Genomic DNA, 26,732 nt, shown 5'->3' with positions numbered 1-26,732 from the left:
TGTCATTCAATTATAACCTTTAATCATAAATGCTCAAAAGGTACGGCGCAAACCTAGTGGTCCTTTCATGGAGGTGGCCTCCTTCGTCAAATTGAAGATGTAATAAGAAAGAGGTTCATCAAAAAAATCTTAGAAATTGATGGTTTCATAGGGATACAAGAATCTCAGTTTTCAATATGAGTTTAAACCCAAGGACGACAAGAAGCACTCATCTATTGTAGGAATTCAGTAGAAGGAAGAAAGAGAGCGAGGAACTGTATAGCTCGAAAGCGCATTGTAGCAGTCCCGTGGTCTTGAGTCGCATGGCCATTGCTGCCCGGCTGGCCTCATGAATAAGCCAAAGCTAGAAGGTGAGAGGATAATTCACCTTATGAGGGTAGCCGTGCCAGTCTACTAAAATTATTTAAATTTTACATCTTTTCATAGCCTTCGTCCGGCGTGTTCGGACAAAAAAGTATGAACAGGGGCTGACGAGAAATTTGGCCAGATACTGTAAGAGGGTGGATTAATGGATTATACCTTTCTGAACTCCATGTATCCGCTACATCCAGCAGCGATCGGCAAAAAGGTCTTGCACGCGTAGTAATGGTAGCGGCACATACTGCTAAACCATTTTGTGAAATGGTGGCGATTTAGTAAACAAAACCTAATTTAGCATGCATACGTTTCCGCAATGCTAAAAGCAGTTATTAACAAAATTTTCAGTGGAGACAAACTGTGGTCCATTGTCGTGATACATTTCTTTCATCTTGAGTAAAAAATGTGACACTGCCCTCCCGTCAGTTAGAGGCAAGTTATACGGCGACATAAAATCGAAATAACAAACATGATCACATCTTTTTATTCTCTACTGTAACCTGACCATCAGCTTGAGGTGCACTTTTCACATGCGAAACCCATGTCTACAAATGAAAGGCCATCGCTGCTCGGAAGGGCCCTGGAAGTTCTGTTCCATTCTCCATAACTTGAATGATGTGTATGGAATTCCCATGAAAATTAGTGCAGATAAAATGAATATCTCTACACTACTGACTGATTTTTAACTTTAAGCTCTTGCAAAATCACGGTGGCCCGGCGAAACCATGCGGTGAGTGCCTACACAAACGCAAGGCAAATCACATTCAGTTGTCATGTCCCCCACCCGCTGTTCGACAGAGACAAAATACAACCCCTGCGCGTGGTGCAATGCCGGCAGAGAATGGGAGAGTCATATTAACCCCCAATATTTATACGTTCCCCCAAAACCCACCTTTCATATCACAATGTTAAACACCACATACCAAAAGAAGTATGACCCATCGATAGGAAAAAGGAAATGAGTATGCGAGTTGGCAGTCAGCCTCGATGCTCGTAACTGTCTACTTCTCACACTCATTCTCTTGAAGAAATTCAAATGCTTGTCTGTGTTGATGATTCAGCATACAATTCGCTATTAGTGCACACCAGCTGCCTAGAGGTGCGCCAATAACATAGCCTCGAATCCAGTATTTTTGTTACTTTTGGAATTATGGGAAAGGAATTAAATTAATACAACGTCCAGCGGTGTCGCCTAATATGTCTAAATATTATGCAGAAAATTCCATAAAAGGCGTTTCCGTCAGCTTTAAACATTATGTGACTGATTTAGAAGGGTTTAAAAACGATTAAAAATCACAGAAGGTACGTGACGGAGGTTGGCAAACGACAGAGGGTAGTACTTACTTTAATATATGTTTCACCTCTTGTCCTCTCGCTTTATTTTTTGCGAAGCTATGAGATTGAAAATAGTTAATTTCTTTTATGAAGTTTGCAGGACTCTACTGCTGTTGTGAACTAAGCTTGCCGCCGATGCATTCCGACACTTTTCGCAAGTGTCTATAAGCTGTAGAAAAATGGCGGCAGATGTTGCGGAAGATATTGATGGCAAGATAGACGTCCAGTTTTACACTGCTGGAGGGTTCAAGCTTGAAAAGTAACCGAAAGTACAGGGACAGCCCAGCAGTGTCACTTGAAATAAAAAGTGGTTTTGCAGCAGCGTATGGAGCAGAGTGTTTCACCGATGCTGCGCATGACGACCAATGGAGACGATTAAAATAATGACTTAGCCTTTGTGGGTATGACGTGATATCTTTGACTGCTTCTGTCTGCCCCTCCACTTCCGGATCCTGGTTCACGCAAATGCACTTTGCTATTCGCTTGATCTCTAACCGCTTATTCTGTTCATCTATCATCTCGCGCATATATTCATTAGCCTAGGGGCCATGAGATACCCAGTTATGTAAAAGGCTACCAGACATAGAATTCTATAAAGCCCCGCTTTAACTTAGCAGCTTAGGACGTGCCTGCGTAGCCAAAAAGGCCTGTAAGGTTCGATTTCCATGTCATCCACACACCTGAAAGTTGAAGCCGAGTTGCGAGCCCATGTTATTTCATATGGTCTCAGTAGAGCACAACCATCCGACGCCTACAATTCATTAGGCAGCCATTACACCTGCCGAAGTTCACCTGCCACAGCTATGATCATTCATTTTCGCGCACAAGACAACGCGGCATTTTGTGGAGAACGAGAACTTTAAGGCTATAGTTTTAAAATGTCACGTCCGCTCGGTAAAAAGTAATTCAAATTTTTATTCAAATGAGGAACCATTCAAGTTAAAGCTCTTGTAATATTTTGCTATCTCTCTAACCGATCAGCGCACCATGCGGACTCAGTTTTTCCTTCATTTACTGCTTTTATATTTCCTGAACGCAAGCAACAAGAGACCTGTATTTTAAACAGCCGATTATTGTAATATACGCCGGTACCCATGCTGTGATTTACTGAGGAAAAACAACGCTGGGGATAAAGGCACCGAAAACGATGACGACAACGTGTGCAGCGACAAAGTGAAGTGTCCTTCTCCTGCAGATCACTCCACGACTTTGGCCTGAGGTGGGCTCTGCTGCTACTTTTGGAGACGTCACAGTGAAGCCAGTCGACGTGCAGACCGTCCGCAGACATCCTTGTCCAAACACTGAGCGTTTCGCTTATATGGTGAGTCCAGGTCAATAGTTTATTGTCAGACTACTGCAGATGAAAAAATTTAAAGGAGTGCCTGAAATATTGCAGCCCACATAAACAGTTGTTATGGCTTGCTGAGATACGGCTCTTCACTGCCATCTTAGCTGAAGCTATATATATATATATATTATATATATATATTATATATTATAGTATATATACATAGCGTGCTTGAGAGCCTAATTGACTCCTAAAACGTTCGTGCAATAAACCTCCTGCCCTTACCTATCTGCATTCCTTGGACACTTTCAATGGAGTGGACGAACCCTGAAAGCCCCGCTGAAGCCGGCGGGGAGTGGGCTGGATAAGATATGTCTTCCTTATCGGTTGCGAGCGTTCCCAGAACTTGTTAAAGGTACTTTTTCAGACTATATGCTAACACGTACAGCGTTCAAATTTGACTCCAGTAATCCAAACGCCAGCTATAAAAAGTTCTCGTATTAGGATTGTACCCCATATATCGTTTCAGGGCTCATTAGGTTCCATTAATGTATGCATTATCACTGTAACATTTGTCGTAAAAGCAGTGTGTGCTGTAATAAGCGTCTGAGAATGTTTGAAAGCCTCGAGTGTTTTCAGGTAGGTTGATCGGATGAGTACTGTACGAAGTTGAACTGTGCTGACAACATAATCGAGCAATGTTGAATCGATATAATATCGGCGCATTGATCCCTCCCGCAGGACGCCGGCTTACCTCGTGAAGCACTTTCGGTCTCAGCACTGGACAGGGAAGACGGTTGTCCCTAAATCCCCCGAAGTGGCGGTCGACCTCCTTCATCAAGTGGACGCATGGCGCGACAGCCTTAGCCTCGACAGCGGTCCTATTGCAGTGTTGTGCCAGTAAGTATTATCTTTTACACTAGGCCGACGCGACGCCGACTGTGGAATACTGCGCTACTTGATAGACAAGACAAGTGGAAGACGACACACGAATGACGTCGGTGGTCGGCCCGATCCTGTCGTTGATGCACCAATCAGTCCCACTAGGTGGACAATGATGCCATCACGACCAACGACCGCCTGTCGTCGTAGTGGAAAAAGTTCCTAGACCAGCGACGCCGACGAAACGCATCGGCCGACGGTCGCCCGATCAGTGCTCGGCAGATCGTCGAGCAAGCGAAAATAAAATGCCGACGAACGATGTACTGTGCATTGCTGCGCTTCTGTGTCATATACATGCTAAAATATAGGCAAAGAAGGATGCGGTTCATGTTGTTAAGGGGATGTACTTAATGTAACAGCACCGCGATGGGCTGAATTCGACGCTGAGACTTCAGTAGCCGTGCAGTGTCCACTCTATCAGCGTCGTCCTCTTTCTCAACGCTTGGTCGTGCCCGTGTTCCTCCGTCGTCGTCTTCGTCAGTGAGCACATCACTTTGGTCCCGCGTTTCCAGGTAACACTACCCCCCTCGGCAAAAGGCAACGTCCCGGTGCGTATTAGGCGTGCGATGTGGAGGGGGGAGTAATATGGCTTTAGGCGGGTGACATGCACGATTTCGGAAGTGGGTGTAGCAGTCGGTGACTTTGGGTGGAGCGGTGCAATCTCATAGGTCACGTCGGTCACTGGGCGTAGTACACGGTAAGGACCTGTGTAGTGGGGCAGACGTTTTTGGCACAACCCCACACGACGGCACGGAAGCCAGAGCAACACCAGAGATCCGGGAGGATAGTGCACATCGCGGTGGTGAGTGTCGTAGCGGCGTTTTTGAGCTTCTCGAGAGATGGTGAGATTGTGACGAGCAATCTGGCGAGCAGCGTCGGTGGTGGTGGTGGTGAAAAACTTTATATTTGGGAGCCTTAAGGGAATACATGCTAATGATGGGTCGGCTCTTCGCTGCGTGTTGTGGCCGGAAGCTGGTGCTTCCCAGCGACACCCAAAGCCCAGTCTGTCAGCCGCTTTTGAACGGCCGGGTCAGAGCTGGACACCGCAGCCTCCGATCGCTCGAGGTCGGAGAGTTGCCAAGTGGCTGGAGGGTGGAATTCCGAGCATTTGATCATAATATGCTCAAAATCAGCTTTAGGTGCCCCACACAGGGTGCACTGTGGCGAGGACAGTCCTGGATGGATCAAAGATAAGAAAGCAGGGGATGGGAATGTACGGGACTGAAGCTGGCGCCACGTCACCTGTTCTAGCTTAGTCATAAATTTATGAGGAGGAGGGTAGATGGTTCGTTGATCACGGTAATGGAGAGAGATTTCGTGATAGGATACCATGCGCTCGCGAGCATCTCCCCAGGCAGTGGCAGTCCCTGCTCGGCTGACGTATCCTCGAGCAAAAGAGTGAGCTGCTTCGTTGCCTGGGTGACCCGTGTGAGCGGGCACCCATATTAGTTGAATAGCGTGTTCGGGTGGGGAGAGGGAGGCGAGTAACCGGAAGGCTGGGTAGAGATCCGACCGCGGGCGAAGTTCCGTACGGCGGATTTAGAATCGCTAAAGATGATTGTGGCTCGGGTGGTAGCTATGGCGAGGGCAACCGCCGCCCCTCTCCGCCTCCAGGGAAGTGGAGGCAAAAGTTGTACCGGCCGCGACCAGTTGCAAAGAGTTGGAAACAGCGCTGAGGGCGAACGCTGGGCGGGAGGGGTATGAGGCAGCGTCTACGTAAACGGTCTCTGGCTGGAAGCCATAGTGCTTGCGAAGAGCTTCTGCGCGTGCCTTGCGGCGATCGACATGGTGCTCTGGGTGCATATTCTTTGGCAGGGGATGCACCTTAAGAACGCGGTGTATCGCAGGGGGAAGTGTATGTTGTGTAGAGCAGTGACCGGGAGGTGAGAGATGGATGCGAGCAAGGATGTTCCGGCCGGTGAGGGTAAATGATAATCGCTCCAACTGGGCTGAGCGGTGGGCTTCTGTGAGCTCAGTTAGGGAGTTATGGATGCCCATGTGAAGAAGGCGTTCATTGGAAGTGTAGCGGGGTAAGTTGAGGGCGGCCTTGTACGCCTGTCGGATAAGGGCGTTAACCTTGTCTTCCTCCACCCGCGTGAGGAAAAGGTAGGGGAGCGAGTACACAACACGGCTTAGAACAAATGCCCGTACCAGGCGTCTGAGGTCATGCTCGCGCATGCCGCGATGGCGATTGGCTATGCGGCGAATGAGGCGGATTGTTTGATGAACCATCACCGTCAGCTTAGTGATGGTTGCGGTATTCTTGCCATTCTTTTGTATCAGAATACCAAGAATCCTGATGTTGTCCACTTCAGGTATCCGGGTGTTGTCAATTGTCAAGAAGATGGGGGGAGTAGGGCCTTTGTCTGTACGACACCTAGGAGGTCGGAGTATGAGAAGCTCCGATTTGGTAGGGGAACAAGCCAAGCCGACATTTGCGGCAAAATATACTACAATGTCTGCTCTGGCCTGTAATGTATCTTCCATGGCGCCAATGCTACCTGTGGTGGTCCACAGTGTAATATCATCGGCGTATAAGGAGTGGGACAGGGCAGGGATTTGGTTGAGGGCGTGTGCCATGGGGACAAGGGTAATATTAAAAAGCAGTGGAGAGAGGACAGAACCCTGTGGGGTGCCAATGCTACCGAGTTTGAAAGATGGAGATAAGAGCGAGCCGATGGTGATTTCTGCTGTGCGATGACTAAGAAAGGCGGATATGTACTGGTAGACACGCGAGCCGACTTGAAGCGATGAGAGAGCATCTAAAATGGCTGCGTGACGGACATTATCAAAGGCCTTTGTGAGATCTAGGGCGAGAATTGCTCGGGTGCGCTTTGCGTGGCGGGGGTGAAGGACATCTTCTGACAGTTGCAGCATAACATCCTGCGTGGAGAGATGTGGCCGGAAGCCGACCATTGTGTCAGGGAAGAGGTTGTGGTCATCTATGTGGTTCTGGAGGCGTGCCAGCACAACATGTTCAAAGAGTTTGCCAAGACAGGAAGTTAGAGATATGGGTCGGAGATTCTTGATGTCGAGTGGTTTGCCGGGTTTAGGGATAAATGTGATACGGTCGTGTGTCCACTGGGCCGGAAGGGCTCCCGTGCGCCAGCATTGGTTAAAGAGGTCCGTGACCGCATCGACAGACGGGTCATCCAAGTTACGAAGCATCTTATTTGTGACTCTGTCCGTCCCCGGAGCTGCTGTCGTCCTGAGGCGGTGCATCGCCGCCCTGACTTCAGCTGAAGAGATTTCCTCATCAAGGCTAGGGTTGGGAGAACTGGTGTAGGAAGGGAGGGGGGTAGAGGGGGTTGTAGTGACGTACTGATCTTTTAAGGTCTGAAGGAGGGCGTCATCGTCTAGGGGAAGCTGATGAATAATGCGGGTAATATTCTTACGCTGCATGGCTCGGGCGATGGTATCGCGGGCATAGGTTGTGGCGGGGCCAGCGGCGGGAAGCAAAGTGTCGAAGGGCAGTAAGGGGTCTCTTCCAAAGAGAAGATAGAATGGAGAGTACCCAGCAGTGTCATGACGCGAAGATTTATATGCAAAGGTGACAAATGGTAGACTAATATCCCAGTCGCGATGACTGTCGGATACGTACATTGCGAGCATGTCGGTGAGTGTGCGGTTAAAACGCTCCGTAAGGCCGTTCGTCTGAGGGTGATACGCAGTGGTGAACTTGTGCCGAACGGAGCAAGAACCACACGCGTGCCGTGCCAGTAAGGTAGAAGATGACATTGGCCAGCATCAGCGTGGCGTCCCACCTGTTGTGCTGGCTAACACGCTCATAAAGCGAAAGCTAGTCCTCGACATCGACCTCTTCTGTACCGCAGAATGGGCCAGGGTCACGGGGGTGGGCTACGACGACAATTGGAGTTGCGGACGTAGATGGAGCCGCGTCGGTTGTCATCGTGACGGTTCCGAGGTGACGGCCACTGCGGAGATCCAGCGTCAGATTGTGTCGAACCCGCGACCTCCACCAAGATGTTACGGGGATGTACTTAATGTAACAGCACTGCGATGGGCTAAACTCGACGCTGAGACTTCAGTAGCCGTGCATTGTCCACTCTGTCAGCGTCGTCCTCTTTCTCAACGCTTTGTCGTGCCCGTGTTCCTCGGTCGTCGTCTTCATCAGTGAGCACATTACTTTGGCCCAGCGTTTCCAGGTAAAAATATTATCAAACTTCGACACTCGCGGGTGTGCTTTTTTCGTTGAACATGAGTCGACGTCGGCCCCGTCGAAGGCGAGTAGGCCTAGCGAGCCCGCAGGAATCGTGCGTGTGATTTCGGCTATCGTGGGGAGCAAATTATCATGTTTCGAGTGCAGACGGTCATCTAGGGTAGGTTTGGTTATAGTGACCTAAGACCGACGTTTCCTTTTATCGTGGGACGCCGGACAGAAAGCGGTAAGCGCCGGCGTAAACCGGTCTGCCGAGCAATGCTGAGGGCGGGTGGTAGTTGTCGGCGGCACTCGTGGGACACAAATAACACCGATTTAATTCATGCAGATGGTTGCTGAACATACTTCCGGTTAAAAGGAATCAGAATCGAGCATTGATGGCATCGAAGAAAGCAAATAAATTAGCAGGAAGCGCCACTCTACAACCAAATCCCAAACTTTCTCATGCGGTATGTCGCCTGATCGGTGGTTCTTGCGAAGTTATCGCATTGCTTAAATGCGTAATGCGCAGCCGTAGTGCGAGAAGAGAAGAAACCCGAGTAAACCAGAGCCAGGCAGGCGGTTGCATTGCCATGAAAACGAGCAGCGTGTGTGTATGCAAACAGATGTAAACTGCAGCAGCGATGGCATGCACTCGTCGTCATCGGCACATTCTGGGTAAAATTTCTCACACGGGAAATGTCAAAGCGTTTACTATTATCATGAAGTATGCATTTAGCGAATTAGTGCGCTATTTGGTGAACAATTAAGTGGTAAAAAGCGAGAACCACGTAGCAAAATCAGTAGCCCCGGGGTCTGCAGCAGACGAGAGACGCAGCTGTGGGCGGGGCGAGGGGAAGGCAGCGACTGCTATTGGTCGGCGTAGGCAGTGAGGCATCGCGTTGTCGTAGTGTGACTAGGAAATCGGCCGACGGAAGCCCAATCGCTTCGCTCTCGGCGTCTGCCGGCCAACAACCCCGTCGGTCGGCCATGGGCGCGCTGTCGGCGTCGGCGCCGTGTGAAAAGCACGACGACCACGCAAAAGACGCGTCTGGCGATGGTCGGCAGACATAGATCATCATCATCATCATCAACAGCCTGACTATGTCCACTGCAAGGCAAAGGCCTCTCCCATATTTTTCCACTTAACCCGGTTCTGTGCTAGATGCATTCCCTTGACCCCTGCGAACTTCTTAATCTCATCCGCCCACCTAACTTTTTGCCGCCCCCTGCTACGCTTTCCTCCAGTTTGTTACCCTAAGCCAGTTTGTTACTCTAAGCGACCATCGGTTATCCTTGCTTCGCACTACATGTCCTGCCCATGTCCATTTCTTCTTAATTTCCACTAGAATGTCGGTAACTTGAGTTATTTCTCTGACCCACTCTGCACGCTTCTTATTTCTTAATGTTACCCCTACCATTTTTCGTTCCATGGCCCTCTGGGTTGTCCTCAACGTAAGTAGAACTCCCTTGGTTAGCCTCCACATTTCAGCGCCATATGTGAGTACAGGTAAGATGCAACTGTTATATACTTTCCTCTTTAGCGATACCGGTAAGCTCCTACTCATAATCTGCGAGTGCTCGCCAAATGCGCTCCATCCCAATCTTATTCTTCTTGTTATTTCCTTTTCATGGTCCGGATCTAGACATATTCGCCTACTACTTCCAGTATTTCGCTACCTAATGTAAACTGCTGTTCCTTCCCGAGGCTGTTGAACATTACCTTAGTCTTCTGCATATTGATTTTCAAGCCTACCTTTCTACTTTTCCTGTCTAGGTCATCAATCATTATTTGCAGTTCATCTCCCGAGTTGCTTAGCAAGGCAATGTCATCAGCAAATCGCAGATTACTTAGGTATTCTCCATCTACCCTTATCCCTAACTGCTCCCATTTCAAGTCTCTGAATACTTCCTCTAAACAAGCTGTGAATAGTACTGGGGAGATTGTGTCTCCTTGCCTAACACCTTTCTTTATGGGAATTTTGTTACTTTCTTTATGCAGAACTATGGTTGCTGTGCAGCCACTATATATATCTTCCAGCACTTTCACATACGGCTCGTCTATCCCCTGATTTCGCAATGCCTGCATCACCGGCGAGGTTTGAACTGAGTCAAATACTTTTTCGTAATCAATGAATGCTATGTATAAGGGCAGGTTATATTTCGAGCATTTTTCTATCACCTGAGCAATGGTATGGATATGATCGATAGTAGAGTACCATTTCGAAAACCTTGCTTGATCCTTTGCTTGATTGCAGTCTAAGGTTAACATAAGGTAAGACATAGATCGGCCTAGTGTAAACGTGCTGAGTGTGCATGATACGCTGAAGAGGTCAAGCAAAGACTGCTACTGAGTTTTGTTTCACTGCTGTGAAAAGGTACACACTTTACTGCATTCAGCCATGCACACTCGCCAACGATAATTTTGGAGGAAAGGTTTCCCTAAAAATATTTACTTAGGTGCTCTCACGATATTCAATTAGCTGACATGACTGCAATTGACGGAAAATGAGCATACGTTATCCTGCAACATTACAAATATGTTAATACCTTTTTAATCGACACCTGCGGAATAAAAACAAAACCTGAGCAACTAAGCAACTCCGTCCGGCGCTGTAAAACATTCGTGAAACTATATTTAACTGACAGAAAGTTGGCTACACTTGGGTAGTCCCGCCCGAGTGCTGAGCTCGAATATGCGCAGGTTAACGGAGATATGACGATGGTAACTTTGGCCACAGAAAACGCGGCCAACACGAAGAGCGTACAAAGGGAGGGCTTTTTTGTTTCCTGCTACAAAGTGTAATTTCCTTAACTTCAGTTGGATGCATTTTGTGGAGCGCACAGGCAGTTTTTTTGTTCTGGCCGAGCATGTAGTAACCATGACACGTTCGTGTGCGTTCGTGTAAGTATTTTGCTGCTGTTAAGGGTGTTGGTGGGGAGGCGATTGTCTGATGTTTTATCGTGGGCTAAGAATATACAGGCGTTGACATCCGTCGCCTGGCACTGCAAGCAGAGCTCACAAAGGGTGTCCGCGCTTTATATATATGCACCAAATGCAGCGGCATGGCTCGAAACGTTTTCATAGGGTGTCTAAATGCACATATTTTCTCGAACAGGGCAGTCATAGCGGTCAATACTTTGCCACTGAGTTGTGGAAAAGACACGCGTGCTGCGATTTTGATGCTCAATACCTATGCGCTCTACGCTGGCTGTTAAATGTGTATTTTACAAGAGAACGCAAACGAAACCCACTATGGCTAGTAAGCATCGATCGAGACGGGTCGGCAGCGTAAACAGCACCACTACGTAAGTCGTTTTCGACTGGATAGCCGCTATATACATTATCGCTGACTTTATGCGTTCTGTACTCTGCTAGTTTACTTTGTAAGTGGGTGTACGCAACTTTTCTTTACTACCCAAGTAGCACACATTACGTGGCCCACCTGGGGCCCGTATGGGCAAGTTGGGCTTGGGTAACCACAATAACACCCATGAGGGCCCCCTTTAGGGATCAAGCGGGCAAGCCCAAATTGTGCTTGCCCCTTCTTTTTCCATCTAGGCATCATATAGGCGCGGAAAGGGCTAACTGATTACATATTCCCACATCAGGCCCTCAAGGGTCCCGCTTGGGAAATTTCAGGGCCGATGCAAATAAAATTTGGGCTCTGTGTAGGAAAAGCCTGGGCTAATCTAATTGGGGCTGCCCACTCAAAAGCCGAATAGGTGCCGCATGGGCCGCGGCGGAGCTCAATACGGGTATGCCTGCACATTGCCTACATGGGACCCTTGAGGGGTACTTGAGGGAAGGTCAGACGAAAATGTGGAATTCATGCAGAAAATTCCTGGGCTGCACCAAATAGGGCTGCGCACCCAAAACCTAGATACTTTCCGCATGGCCGTTAGCAGGGCAGGCAAGTACTCCTTCCCGCTTCTGCCCGCATCGGTCTCTTGCGGGGCAATTTAGGGCAGATGCGATGCAAATGTGGGCCTAAAGCAAATAGATGACGGGCTAGTCCGATTGGGGCTGCCCACGAAAAAACCGAATAGGTCCCACATGGTTTGCGGCCGGGCTGAAAAGCGAGCACACCACCACGCTGCCCACACGGGTATTTCTTGGGGTACTTGCGGGAAAATGCAACATATATTCATAGTCCATGCGGAAAAAATAAGGCCAGCCCAATTGGGGCGGCCATGAAAGGCCGCAGTGGGCCCCAAATTGGCCGTAGGTGGGCTTATCGTTCTGAAATGTCTCCACCCTATCTTTAGGGCACCATTTTATTTATGTAAATCATGTTATACCGGCCACTAATTGCCTCTTCTGGAGGTTTCACATAACTGTCCTGCGCATATCTATGCAATGAATAAAGACTACCTATGTTTACTCTACAAACTACGTTAATTATGCAGTATTGACAGAAAATACGCGACAGTAACTATTCCGCTTTACGAGTATGTACTGAACGACCTCCAAATGTTTCCTACGGCATTACTATTCTGCACGCAGCACCGAAATAAATATTCAGACCAATATGTTGGGGTGATGTGGGCCAGCCCACATTATTGTAGTGTTGGGAATAAATTTCTCTCATGTTACTGAGTGTAGCATACAAGCAAAAAAATAGTGCTTAATGTTTCACACTTGATTATTGGAACTTGGGCAGCCCTGAAAATGCCCGATTCAACCCATGAGGGCAGCACGTGGGTCAGCCCGAAATGGACTGGCTTTCGCAAATCCCGCGCCTGTACAATTCAGGTATTGGAGGGATTAATCGACTTAAAAATTAAAACCTTGATCAATGGGATGTCACTGCCTGCACAAACGTGGGACCCATTAATGGTTCTGGTGCGCTGCCCACATTCGTCTACCTGGGCTGAATGCGGGCAGCCCTATTTGGGCTGAATGCGGGAAGCCCCATTTGGGCTGCCCACACGGATACAGTTTGGGACCGATCGCGGCGAAATTGGGCAGCCCACGCGGGGCCCCTCTGGGTACGTGTTGCAAATCCCGCATGGGGCCCGCATGGGCTGCCCTCACGGGCCCAACGCGGGCCCCCACGTCATAGCCCACTTTGTGCTACTTGGGTAAGACCAAAAAACTAGAAGCATTACTACGAAAACGACTGGAGGGAACAAACTTGAACCCCGAATTTAAAGATATGACAACACAGTGTTAATGGCTCCTATCTGCCTGCTCCAGTTTCGGATGTCGTTGACGTGTAGGCGCACTTCCCTACTGACTTGCATATTATTCCCTTAATTTATGCCTCTATTATTACGCAAATATACTCATTAATATACAGTCGTAACCAACCATCCTATACGAAAACCACTCGACGTAGTTATAAAGCGGCGCATTGACCAAGTCATGGCCTCAAGGAAGCGCGTCTAAATCTGGATACAACAACCCTGGAAGACTGGGTTCCGATGTCCCCTTCCTATTGCAGTGGCAGAAGCTTAGTCGCCCACTAGTTGCCCAGACATTGCCGCCCACTCTGCGTACAGCCACGTCATATACCGATTACTACCGGCCAGGTGCGCCCTCAAAGTTGCAAGGCCAAGGCTTCTCATAGCTCCTGATTTTTTTTTGTTTTTTTAAGGATAAACCCTTTCTTGGCTCATGTCCTGCGGAAGTGTTGGCAGAAAGTGTTGGCACAAATACAAAAACAAACCTGTATGTACCGAGAATCGAACCACCATTCCTCTGATTCTCAGCCAAGCGCGTAAGTCGCTAGGCTATGCCGAACATTTTTTCGAGCCGAACGTAATTCACCTTGACTAGCATATGAAGTTATTTTTTATTTATTTATACTCTGATTCAAAAAATTGTTTTTGTAAAAATAATTGGACCGATAGCCTACATGGCTAGTATCCAGTACAATACAAAATATACAATTTAGGCAACCATGCAAGGAACGTGCAAGCAAATGGGCCAATTGTCAACGCCTAGATAGAGACAAAAGGGGATGAACGACGTAAGACAGCGAAAAATTCTGTTTCCCGTCGAATACAAAATAAGGTATCTGGACAACCAAAATGGAAATATACAAACCAGCATTTCAACAGAGTAGAACAGTACATTAGAGAAAATGAAAACAATTCGGAGCCACGTGCAAACTTGATTGTTAAAAAATTTGACTTCGAAGGGAAGGTAATATTTCGGACAAGTTTTAATGCCATTGGGAGCGTATTCTAGACTTTTGCACCAATTATTGGCAGCGATGACAACGACCATGCAGTCAGTGACAATGATAATGATATTGATGAAATTGAAGGTGCAGTTATTTCATACTGATGATAGTAGTGATAGTGATGATATTATGGATGGCAATGACTGTACAGTTAATGAAAACAGTCCTGCAAAGTGGCTTTCATCATTCCTGCTCTTAAGCACATTTAAGCGTTGTCCTGTACTTTTTTTTCCGGTGTCGTAACCTACTACTTTCGCAGTGAAAGAATGAAAGAAAATATAAAACGGTATCAAGTCACGAAACATGGAATGCACTGCATCAATGCTATAGAAAATTATTAGATGTAACAGGCAATGCCCTGCAAATTGCCTGAAAATGCCCTTTGCACAACCATTGCGCAATATTGAGGAACGTGTAGATTTTACAATTTGCCTAATAGTCCATGTTTCCCTAGGAATGAAAATAAAAAGAACATTGTGTGTCTATGCTCCCCATGATAGACTAAAATACTTAATACACAACCAACTGTTTGAGGCACTTAGCGGAGTGACGGAAAACCAACAACGGATATGTCGGACACTTGAATGACTGAATGAATATGATGTGTCGGCACGCTCCTAAGCATCTTGTTTTTTTCCGTGAGCATATAGTCAGGGTGCAACTTCGAGCAAGTATCTACTGAAGTATTTTAATGTGGTCAGCGGATATATCCATTTGCAGTAGATAGTCCATGTCGAAATCTGACGGCTGGTGATTTTCTTCTTTAACAGGTTGGATAGAGATGGTAGAAATACTTTGAAATTCGTGAAATTCGCCTAGAGCCTAGGTTATAGCAGCCCGCATTTACGACGTGGAGCTCTCTTGTTATGGAGCATGTCTTCCACTGCAGGCTGCAGAAAGCATTTGTCTTCTTGGCGGCACATAAAAGCAACAGAAGGAAATGCCATTTGAAATTGTGCATTCATTGAAGACGGCCTCCTAATGATAGCGCAAAACTTGTAGGAGCTCTGCCTGCAGGCTGCGCACATGGTATTAGCAGCTTGATCTTGAAAGGTAGAGTGTCCAAGAAGGAATGGTTATAGCCAGCAGTCTGTGGCTCTGAATACTTGGCAGGTCCAGCAGCTTGCCAGCATGATAAAATAAATAATTACTGTATTACTGTATATGGGCCTGGCGCAGTAGGTCCATATGGGAGGTGGGTTCTCAGAGTTTCAGCCTAAGTGGGGACATCTAGCGGGAGGTGTCCTGACTTTGGTACCGCTCCCATGGCGGGACTCAAGCGGCGACGGCGAAGCGCGCTCCGCTGCTTCAGTCTAGCCTTGCCGCTCCAGAGGCGGAAACGTTCTTTTGAAGATTGAGACAGATAAGCAGTGAGACGTTCCGCGCACATTCAAATGGCTTGTTATTCGTGCGTGAATGGGATTCTATGTGGTGATAAACAAGAAAGGCAATATGGTGATAAAGCAAAATACCGAAGAAGACATTGCGTTGAAGGCACAAATCAAATCCATCTCTTGTGCTTCCTTACTACCATCAAACAGGTTCACCAATTCTTTTTGTTTGCTGATATATTATTCATATATATATATATATATATATATATATATATATATATATTTATATATATATATATATATATGTATACCTATGCATATGTACACTGCTTAACGGGCAGTCTATATTCGAACGGGATTTATCGAATGCCTCCGCTGACAAACATAAAAAGACTATTATACCGGCTACTGCCGTGCTCTGGCACCAATGAAAGACCTCGTGGAAACTTGCACAACCAGGTGGAAGAATCGGGAAGTGATGAAAAGTCAGTATGCGCCGGCGGAGGCACTCGAAGCTGTCAGTGATGACAAAACAGGCAACAAAAATTGTTTGGCGCCAGTTGTCAATAAAACAATTGGAAAGCATAGTTAAGGTGTGCATTTAATACCGCAACAGCATTAATATCCGCCCTATTTGGCTCCCCTTGCGAACTCTCGTTTGCGTACCACCTTTGTCAAAAGTAAGCGGGCAGCCACATCAGCTGGCGGAGCAAGCTCTTGGCAGAGCACTGAGGTGGCGCTCTCCAACGACGGTGCTAGACGTCCCTCTACGAGTGTAAGCTGCTTGACTACGCCTGCGCGATCGTTCAGCTTCCAGACACAAAGCCGCGCAGGAAGAAAAACTAGGCCATCAAGATCACTCTCGTAGTCTGGGACCGAGAAGCGGCGCCGAAAAGAGCATAGCCGCTGCTGGGCTTCGAGCTTGCCCGAGCAGCCGACGCGTACTTTTCTGGCAAAGAACGTACATGCTCTTTGCTTCCTCCGTAATTACTCATCCCTTAAACTGCTCGTGTAACGTCACACATGCACTCATTAGCGGTCTTAAGCAGCCACATTATGTGAAAGGCCACTCCAAAAAGGCACACGGCCCTCTTTGAACCAAGTCGTAGAAACATGTCTGCGTGGCCAAATGGTAGCCTGTCAGAATCGGGATCAAAAGCCCACGGATAAATCGCCATCTCGCCCTCGTATCTCAAACCAGCCACACGAGTTGGTCCTATCGGCCACTCGGCCACGCGATACGGCGTCGAGACATCAAAACCACCGATCATGCGCTGCCCACCCATGCCAGCGGCCAACTGTCACTTGTCAGAGGCATGGCCGTGATTGTGCGCCCACAGGCTGACAGCCCTGACGGCGTATTTTCGAGAAAACATTTTCAAAATTTTTTGCCCTAAAAGAGCTAGCTCAGTTTTGTAGTTAGTTTTTTGAGTTTGTAACGGTGTGAGAATTCTGCCCCTTGATTATGTATAAATGTGCGGAGGTGCTACGTTTCGACAGAGCATAACGCGGCAAGTAAGCAGTAAAAGCTTATCTTTATATTTCTCTCCGTAAGCACGAGCATTACCAGTCTATTGGTCTTAAGTCTTGTAATTTTGCTTGTTGCAGGGACGGCTGCCAAGAAAGCGGCCTCTTTTGCGCCTGCGCTGTGCAATGCGAGAGGCTAAGGGTGCGAGAGGAAGTGAATATCTTCAGCTGTGTGCGCAGCATCCGCCGCAGCCGGCCGCAGTTCATCATCAACGATGTGAGTAAAGTTTCGCTGCTGGAACAGCCCACGCACTGGCTGTAAGAAAGCCGCTAAGCCTCAATGCAATGGAGACGGGGACATGAAGTAGCGATAAAATCTGAGTGCGTAAGTACGTATTATTAGTAGCGCCGTCCTGTTGCGTCCAGTCGAGCTGCAATCGCGCTGCATGTAGTTCTGACAAAAAATGACCACTTGTGCCTGGTCTTCTCACATACAAGCCTGATAATATGTGGATTGTCGGGCCCATGCAGCTCGAAAGGTAGCTCCTCTTATTTTCAGAACCGATATGTGAGCTTGCAGGAGATCATCATTTGCTTATCTGTTGATTCATAGCTGCTGTATTCTTTATGTTATTACTTTCTCAACTCTAACAAAGGTTCTAAATTGCTGTTACTAACAGTCTTGAATCCAAAATAGTATCAAGTGAAGCTCTGTCAGGTAACATTTTACCGCATACATTGCTGATTCATTTTTGTACATGCGGAGCGCTAGCTTCCTGTGGCCAATTATGCCTGCAAGCTCGTTACTTCCTTCTGTTTGTGGATGCTTCCCGTACATGCGAATGCAAACGGTTACATGTAGAATGCCTAAGGCGCTTATTATCTATCAAGGGTCTTGCAGGCCATGTGGGCAACTGTGGAAAAGTAACGGCCTCTATTGCGATAACCAGAACTGGTCTGGCAGCGACACACTTAGGGCCTTTTTCTGTTTGTCAGTGCTACTCCTTTTTTTGGCGAGGGCGCTGTTGTCGAAGAGGCCGTTCTTTTCATTCTGAGTCAAGAACTCTGCTCTAGACTAAGCAATAAATGCGCCTTTTGCCAGCAGTCAGGATATTTAACCATTAACAGCCCGCACCACTCATGTGTTCATCCAAGAACTTCCTTGATAAATCGAATTCATCATCCAGCTTATGTCATGACGTCATGCTAGTTTAGAACTTCCTCTCCAGACATCACCCGTTTTGTGATGACTGGGGCCGTGCGTGCTCATTAACGCTTATCCCATCCTGCTACCTCTGTAGTGCTATCTTTGTGCACAACACAGATGTGCCACCCTTCTCTTCAGTTCTTGTGCTCTCCTCCTTTAGTGTCGTGTCCAATGCAACTGAACTCTTCACACTCTTTCCGTTCCACTGGATCAGTTTTCCTGCCACATGCTCTGCTAACAGTTGTTAGCACTCGAGAGCTATTTTTTAAGCGTATCATCCTGCCCGACAGAATTACAGAATATAAACTTAGGAAAAAATAATAAATTTCTTGATTCCTCCACACTTATGCCCTTGTCCATAATCCTGCACCCATTTATTTACTTATTCAAATAAATAAATAAATGGGTCGCACCCCAAACCTGTTTATGCAATTCCATCGACACGCGGATTTTTTTTTCTTTTTTTTAACCCATTTATTTTACTTATTTGAATAAAGAAATAAATAAATTGTCGGTGAACATCTCCGGCAACGCACTCCCTCACCAGAACAGGAGTTGGCCACCCTGGTGCAGTAATTGGCCGCCACCTCTCATGATAAGCTCCACAAAACCCCGGCCCTCCGTCACCAGCGGCTGCGGAACAACTGACTACGGCCGCGGTCAGACCTGTGACGCAGCAGGGGGTGCTAAGAATGCCTGGCTCCGCTGGACAGGCCGCCATTGGCAACTGGCCCTGGCAACGTTTAATGCTAGAACCCTAGCTAGTGAAGCTAGTTTAGCAGTGCGGTTAGAGGAACTAGAGGGTATGAAATGGAATGTCATAGGGCTTAGTGAGGGTAGGAGGCCGAATGAGGCATATACTGTACTGAAGGATGGGCATGTACTGTGTTATCGACGTTTACCAGAGGGGCGACTAGGAGTAGGTTTCCTTGTCAATAAGTGTATATCGGGTAATAAAGATGAATTCTATAGTATTAATGAGAGGGTGGCAGGCATCGTAATTAGGCTTAATAAGCGGCATAAACTGAAGATTGTACAGGCCTATGCACCTACATGTAGTTATGATGACCAGGCAGTTGAAAGCTTCTACGAAGATGTAGAATCGGCAATGCGAAAAGTAAAGACGCAGTATACTGTACTAAAGGGCGACTTCAATGCCAAGGTAGGGAAAAAGCAGGCAGGAGACAAGGCAGTAGGTGACTATGCCATTGGTTCTAGGAATAGCAGGGGGGAGTTACTAGTTGAGTTTCCAGAGCGCAATAACTAACGAATCATGAATACCTTCTTCAGCAAATGGAAGAACCGGAAATGGACATGGAAATGTCCTAACGGGGAGCCTAAAAATGAAATCGACTTCATAATGTGTTCAACCGCCGCCATTATGCAAGATGTAGAGGTAATCGGGAAAGTGCGATGCAGTGACCACAGAATGGTAAGGTCCCGAATTAGCCTAAATCTGAAGAACGAACGCAACAGATTAGTAAGAAAGAAACCCATCAACGAATTAGCGGTGAGGGGGAGGCAGAAGAATTCAGGATCTCGCTACAGAATAGGTATTCAGCTCTAACCGAGGATGGCGACATTACCCTAGAAGCAAGGAACAATAACTTCAGAGATATCATTACTGAGTGCGCGGTAGAAGTAGGAGGTAGGATAGTTAGAGAGGATACCGGTAAGCTGTCTAAGGAGACAAAAGATTTGATTAAGAAACGCCAGAGTATGAAAGCTTCTAATCCAACAGACCAGATCGAATTGGCCGAGATATCAAAGCTAATCAATAAGCGCAAGGTGGCCGATATAAGGAAGTATAACATGGAGAAAATTGAGCATGCTGTGAAGAACATGGGAAGCCTTAAAGCGGTAAAGAAGAAATTGGGCATAGGCAAAAACCAGATGTATGCGATAAGGGACAAAGCGGGGAACGTCATCACGAATATGGACAAGATAGTCAAAGTAGCCGAGGAGTTCTATACATATCTCTACAGTAGCCAAAGTAGTCAGGACCGCAATGAGATTGGCGGTGGAGAAAAACAGTCAAACGTTCCACCAGTGACGAAGGACGAGGTCAAGAGAGCACTAAAAACTATGAAAAGGGGGAAATCAGCTGGAGAGGATCAGATAACTAAAGATTTGCTGAAGGACCGGGGGGATATCGTGCTAGAAAAACTGGCCACCCTGTATACGCAGTGCCTGGTGTCATCAACGGTACCGGAACCATGGAAGAATGCGAACATTATCCTCATTCATAAGAAAGGGGACTCAATGACCTTAAATATTACAGTAGTAGTAGTAGTAGAAGACTTTATTTAGGCGCAACACTTCGGCGCCTAATACATCGATGGCCTTCTGGACGAGCAGGCGCTGTTCTTCTCTTCCTCAGCACCAAGCCAGTCCACCCACGTCCAGATAGTATGGGAGGAGGTGGAAAAGAATCCCGATCGCAGTGCAACCGGACATGAAAATAGGCAGTAGGAAAGGTTGACATAAGAGAAAGGGCAGTTGGGGCTTGATGGATCACAACAGAATTTGTAGAGATATAGCCGTGCAAAGGTTATGAGTGTATTCAGCTGTATCTGCCGAAGGATATGAGCCTCCCAAATGGAGCGATTAGGATGAGGGTCGGGGTAGAGCTTGCGGTCTCAGCGAGCAGCATTATAATATTCGCTGATGGTGGCGCGAAGAGACAGTCTCGACACGCCCTTCAATGATCTTGGCCAGGGGATGAACGGTGCCCGGTTATGAGTTTCACAGGCGAGCTGGTTCACCAGATCATTGCCGTCAATCTTCGATTGTCCAGGGATTCATCGGAGGAAGACAGGGCAGGGCTGGAGCGCAACAAGTGCAGCCTCGAGCTCCGTGCACAGATGATGTGTTAGACTTTTAGATTGAATGGCGCGGATAGCAGCGTGCGAGTCAGTGTATATAATATACTGAGACAAAGGTGGGAAAAAAGGAAAACTTTGATGGGCATGAATAATGGAGATAACCTCAATCGAGATATCCGGAGGGTGAAGAACGGGGCCGCTAGTGTGTGTAACAGGGGTAGATAGATGAGGATGAAAGAGGACCTGGCTTCCGGACCCGCGAGGAGCCACATAAGAGGCATCCGTGTAAGCGACTCCATGGGTATTGAAGGGCAGACTATGATAAAAGGCAAAATGAACCTAGGGGCCAAGTTTGATGACTGTAGAGTGATTAGTTATGGTTAAAATTGCGTCGAAATAGCGCTGCCGTCGATGTAGCCAAGAGCAGTGTGACGCCACATCCAATAGAAGTCATCTCCAGCCATGTCTAATAACCGGATGACATCACTATGACGTCTCACATGACTATGACGTCACTATGCGCTGGGTGTCCTATCCAGGTGTCTGTGCGGCGCCCTTCATTTGGCGCTTCCTCTAGTGCCACTTCCCACAGCACAAAGAAGCAGACGCAGTACAGCAAGCATCAGTGGCGTTTCAACTTTGTTTACATGAAAGAAGTGGCGCAGTATCTGTCATAATTATCTGCGGACAACTTAACCGTGCTGTAAGAAAATGGAGGAAGAGAGAGCGATAAAATAGAGAAAGAGGTGCCGTAGTGGAGGGCTTCAAACTACCGCGTGATAGCGGCTTTCGCCTCATCGCAGTTTAATTAGTGAATCCAGGTTGCCCCCTAGAATGTATTCCTTGAGCTACCGCAGAACCCCGACCGCATTAGAGGTATAAGGATTTATGCAGATGACATCACTCTCTGGACAACAGCATGAAGTGGTGCGCAGGTAGAGGAGAAACTGCAAGAAGCCATAGACGCAGTTGAAGCATACTCGTCGCTCGAGGACCAAGATGCTCCCTGAAAAAGTCAGAATATATTATCTACCGGCAAACACGGTCAGGCTCAGCATACCATAACGCTATCTTTCGGACGAGTGCCCATACCTTATTAGGTCCCCAAAATCCGTATTTTGGGTCTCATACTCCAAGGAAATGGTTTAAATGAAGACGCAATTAACGCCCTTTAACCACGATATGCACAGAGTCCCAAACAGCATACTGATATCTCCTACGAGGAATTCTCCCACACTCATCTGCTAAAATATTATCTACTCTACCTACCCCTCCGATCCCATCCCCATCACATGGATACCTGGGCACGAGGACATCCTTGGAAATGAGCGCGCTCGTGCTTTTGCCCGGGAACTAAGCTTCCGAGCGCCGGTGGATGGCCCCCCAAACCTTCATTATACACGCCCATCGAACCTCTTGACTACGCTACAATTGTTCACTACTATCGTCGTTGCCGTGGTGCCACGCACCAGCCACTACTTCACACGCTTTATCGCATCGGCAGCACGTACTGTTGACAACTCCAGACACATTCCTTCCCATCTTCTCAATTTGCCCACATCGTTCACCCCACGGGCTTCCCACCATACTGCACCACATGCAACGCCACCCATCTACCCCCTACCATTAGTTATGGGAATGCCCACATCCCATACGCGTTCCTCCCGTACAACACCCCACCCCCTCCTTCTGGGAGGCTGCCCTTCTAGCCACGCAACCTGCAGATGAGTTGCGGCTGGTCGAGCGGGATAAGCTAGAAGGCTCCTGGACTAAGAGGTCCTCCTGGGAGTGTTAACATTTTTTTTTTATTTAAATAAAGTTTTTTCCTCCTCCTCTTTGTCCACATCTCCGACTTAAGGCGGCTGAGAAAGATCAAATCGACATCATCAAAAAGTGAATTAAACAAGCAATAGAGCTGCCTATCCGCACGTCAAATGAGCGACGTTTAGGTCTAGGCGTACGAAATGCGCTAGGAGAGATCTTAAAGGCAGTACGATCTCGCAATATGAATTCCTCTCTGCCACACCAAGTGGCCGATTCATTCTTGTCAAGCTAAACATCAGCTACGAGGGTCAGGGTGGAACCAGAGTGGGTCTGCCAATTGAGATACGCAGCCAGCTAATTATTCCACCTATTGCAAAGAGCATGCACCGCGAACACCATACGGAACGCAGGGCAGATAGAGCCGGAAATCTGGCAAAAAGTTTTCACAATGACAATCGCTGATGACGCGGCAGACTGGGACGAAGACAGAATAGTAGCGGTCGATACTGACAAACAGGGTAACCTGCTGGTTGACGGGGTGGGTTCCACAACTCATACGAACACGGGGAAGAGGTCGCTATCGTCCTCGCCATAGCAGGACTCTCGGCAAAAACCATTTTCAGCAATTTCAAAACAGCAATCAACAATTACATCGCGGGACGAGTTTCCCCACACGCAAAGCGAATTCTAAGTAGTATTCAAATTTCTAGACAAGTTCGTATAACCTGGACACTTGCTCACCACTCCTTTCCTGGGAACGAGGTGGCCCATGAACTAGCTCGAGGCCTTACTTGCCGAGTTGGTCACTCCGGGCCAGCCGAGCGTTTCACGAAGAAGGACAGGCTAGTCAAGTATAGGGATATTCTACAGCACTACAGGCTTGCCAGACTGAAATACCCACCCGTGGAGAAATCACTTACTAAACATCTGGCATCGGTTTGGAGACGACTCCAAACCAACTCATTTCCAAACCCGCAATTATGCAGCTTCTATTACGAAGGACAATACTCGGACAAATGTAAAAAATGTAATGATAGGGCCTATCAGAATCATATGATCTGGAAATGTGCTCAAGCTTCACAAGCGAGTCGGTTCATTAAAGGCTCCGAACGCTGGGAGACACTGCTGTTCAGCTCCGACCCATTGACACAACTCCAACTTATCCGACTAGCTGAAGGCGCCGCCGAAGCTCAAGGGCTAACGGCCGGTGTCTAGGCGGGGATGATCTGTACGCTACTCCCCTGTATCCGTCGCACAATAACGTTTTTCCGTCCGTCCGTCCTCATAATACCAACTCCGACAACGGCGACACCGGAGATTGTGGAAAATAGGCCATTTCACTACCACGCTAATATTTTGCCACGATTGTTTTATTTTAGAAGCACTCGCTTCTCTCTCGGCGACGCGGGCGAGTTAATTTTTACCGAATCACTATTATGTGAGCAAGGTATAGGTGAGGCCGAGACCTTACAATACAAGTAGAGTTCTGCGTGCCTCATCCAGAACGACTGCACACATTCAATACACGCGCGAAGTTTTCCATAAGTGGTATCCTGAGTACTCATCAAATCCCTAATTAGTTCTGTTTATGATTGAACTGTGAAGGATACTTACGAAATCAGGCTAGAGTTCTAGTATCAGCCTGTAACGTTTGTAGCAATATAAATGTTAGTCTCCTTCGCTCGACATGTGCAGCTGCAAAGAAATCATAAAACGCTCAACATTGTTTGTTGGTGTAGTGTGTGTGTGTGTGTGTGTGTGTGTGTGTGTGTGTGTGTGTGTGTGTGTGTGTGTGTGTGTGTGTGTGTGTGTGTGTGTGTGTGTGTGTGTGTGTGTGTGTGTGTGTGTGTGTGTGTGTGTGTGTGTGTGTGTGTGTGTGTGTGTGTGTGTGTGTGTGTGTGTGTGTGTGTGTGTGTGTGTGTGTGTGTGTGTGTGTGTGTGTGTGTGTGTGTGTGTGTGTGTGTGTGTGTGTGTGTGTGTGTGCGTGCGTGCGTGCGTGCGTGCGTGCGTGCGTGCGCGTGTAAAAGATTCACGTTGCTTCAAGGGCCTCTCATAAGCACCCTTAAATGTCGGGATTTTTGCAGGAGCAGTACGAATTCTGCTACGACGTAGCTTTTCATTTCCTGGAGGCCACAAGGACATACGCCAACGTAGAGGAGGCAGACATGTCGCCTGGCGAGGTCTGCTGACTGCTTCATATCCTGTCTGCCTGCATTCAAGTTATACCTGCGCCATTTGGGATGCAGGCTTAATAGAGAAAAATAAAAGAGAACATATGCACTAAGCCTCGACCATTTGTACTTTATACGTTCACTAATGCTGCCCGCGTGAAAAAAGTATGCGAGAAAAGCTGTTAACAGATATGGCATATTATTGTAGTGTTTGCATATGGACGAAGCCATACTGAACAAAGCAATTCTCGCCACTGCAGTTGTCTGCTACACATTAGCATGTCGATGATTTTGAGTCTCAGGATTGAAGTTCACAGAGCATAGCGGTACTAACCCAAACTTGAACAAGCACATGGAACTTTGCCAGGTTTACTGACACGAAAACGCCGAAAATCTGAAACGTAGCCGAGAATCTAGCCAAATGGAGCACCAAATTAACCCTGTCGGCCAAAAAGTTGCCATGGTACGAAGAAACGAGTTTACAACTTACGTGTCGGGGTTGACTGACTTCCTCCTTCAGGGCGATACGGGGCTTGTATGTAGCTATAGGAAAACAAAACTTGATTTGCTGTGATACCAGTAATAATCATTCTGCCCGAAGATAACGGCGTCGGGCTATGTCGAAACGTTCAACTTCATTCCGGATGCTCACGATGTGGGGACATTTGCTTATACAACCCCTCTGGCAGTGGCGATAGTTGTGGTTTAGTCAGGCTGGCCTAAGGCTATGCTAAGTGAAAAATAGATTGTAGTTTCACCCTTCGAAAAACCGAAAGTCGTGCAAAAGGCGCCATGTGCATGTAACGGGGCAGATAGAGCTGAGAGATGATGCAGGAGGAGACAGCAATACAATTATTGCTTTCCCTCTCCGGGCTCATATGAAGGCGAGGTCACAATGTTTGAGCGGGAAAATTAGCAGAAAAATATTTCTTTGTTACATGTCTTGACTTGCCTGCGAAAATCGCGTCTACGAAAATTATTACCTGCTCTTTTTTAGCGCATTTGAAGTGACTAGGAACAACGTTTCGCCAGATGTAATATAAATTTACATTACACAAAGCAAAGATCAAGTAAAATAAAAAATCGAAGTCAGATTGGTCACGAGCCGTCGACAGTAGCATTCTTATAGGCGCCACGCAAAGCTTTCAAATTTTACTTGAATACTCATACTGAGCACCTAAATGGACTTCTTGCATTAGAATATAACTGCAAGTAACATTTCAGGGGCCATTTAGGCCGTGAAAGGAATCAACCTGGCAACATATAAAATGACGAATCAAAATCGAAATGGAAGTTCTCATTTCTTTTTTGTCCATCAGCAACGCTATATATTGTCACGTAGTGGTGACAAGGCCGTTGACACCAAAAGAAGACACAGGCTTGATGGTACTGAAATTAACTCTTTATTGGGCTGACTTGCGCCCGCAAAAGAACTAAGCAACTCGGCTGCGGCGATAGCAACAAATGTGCTGGTCGATCGTAGAACAAAGAATGCCCGTCACACTCGTCAACGCTCAATTTAAAAGCTGCTCAGAACAATCTGGATGACGTCGCAAACAGCTACTAGCACGAGCTGGAACATTGTGGAAAGACACACGAGTGGCCGGAATCTTTGAGACAGATCTCGGTGCATCTTGCGCTACAACGAAACTGATAAAGGTGTGACTAGCGACTTCGAGCATTAAAAAACAA

At 47.3% G+C, this 26,732-nt stretch overlaps 1 long non-coding RNA gene across 1 annotated transcript; it reads left to right on the top strand.

The window, feature by feature from the left end:
* The first annotated feature begins 3,727 nt into the window (after positions 1 to 3,727).
* Positions 3,728 to 25,145, top strand: LOC146200609 (uncharacterized). The gene is made up of 3 exons (XR_014704837.1): positions 3,728 to 3,880; positions 17,215 to 17,350; positions 24,954 to 25,145. It is a non-coding gene; the product is annotated as an uncharacterized LOC146200609 (long non-coding RNA).
* Positions 25,146 to 26,732: the final 1,587 nt, after the last annotated feature.

This window comes from Amblyomma maculatum, chromosome 2 (genome assembly GCF_055883805.1).
Source record: "Amblyomma maculatum isolate TAMU_Amacu chromosome 2, ASM5588380v1, whole genome shotgun sequence".
NCBI lineage: Eukaryota > Metazoa > Arthropoda > Arachnida > Ixodida > Ixodidae > Amblyomma > Amblyomma maculatum.
This window is presented reverse-complemented; position numbering and strand designations above follow the sequence as displayed.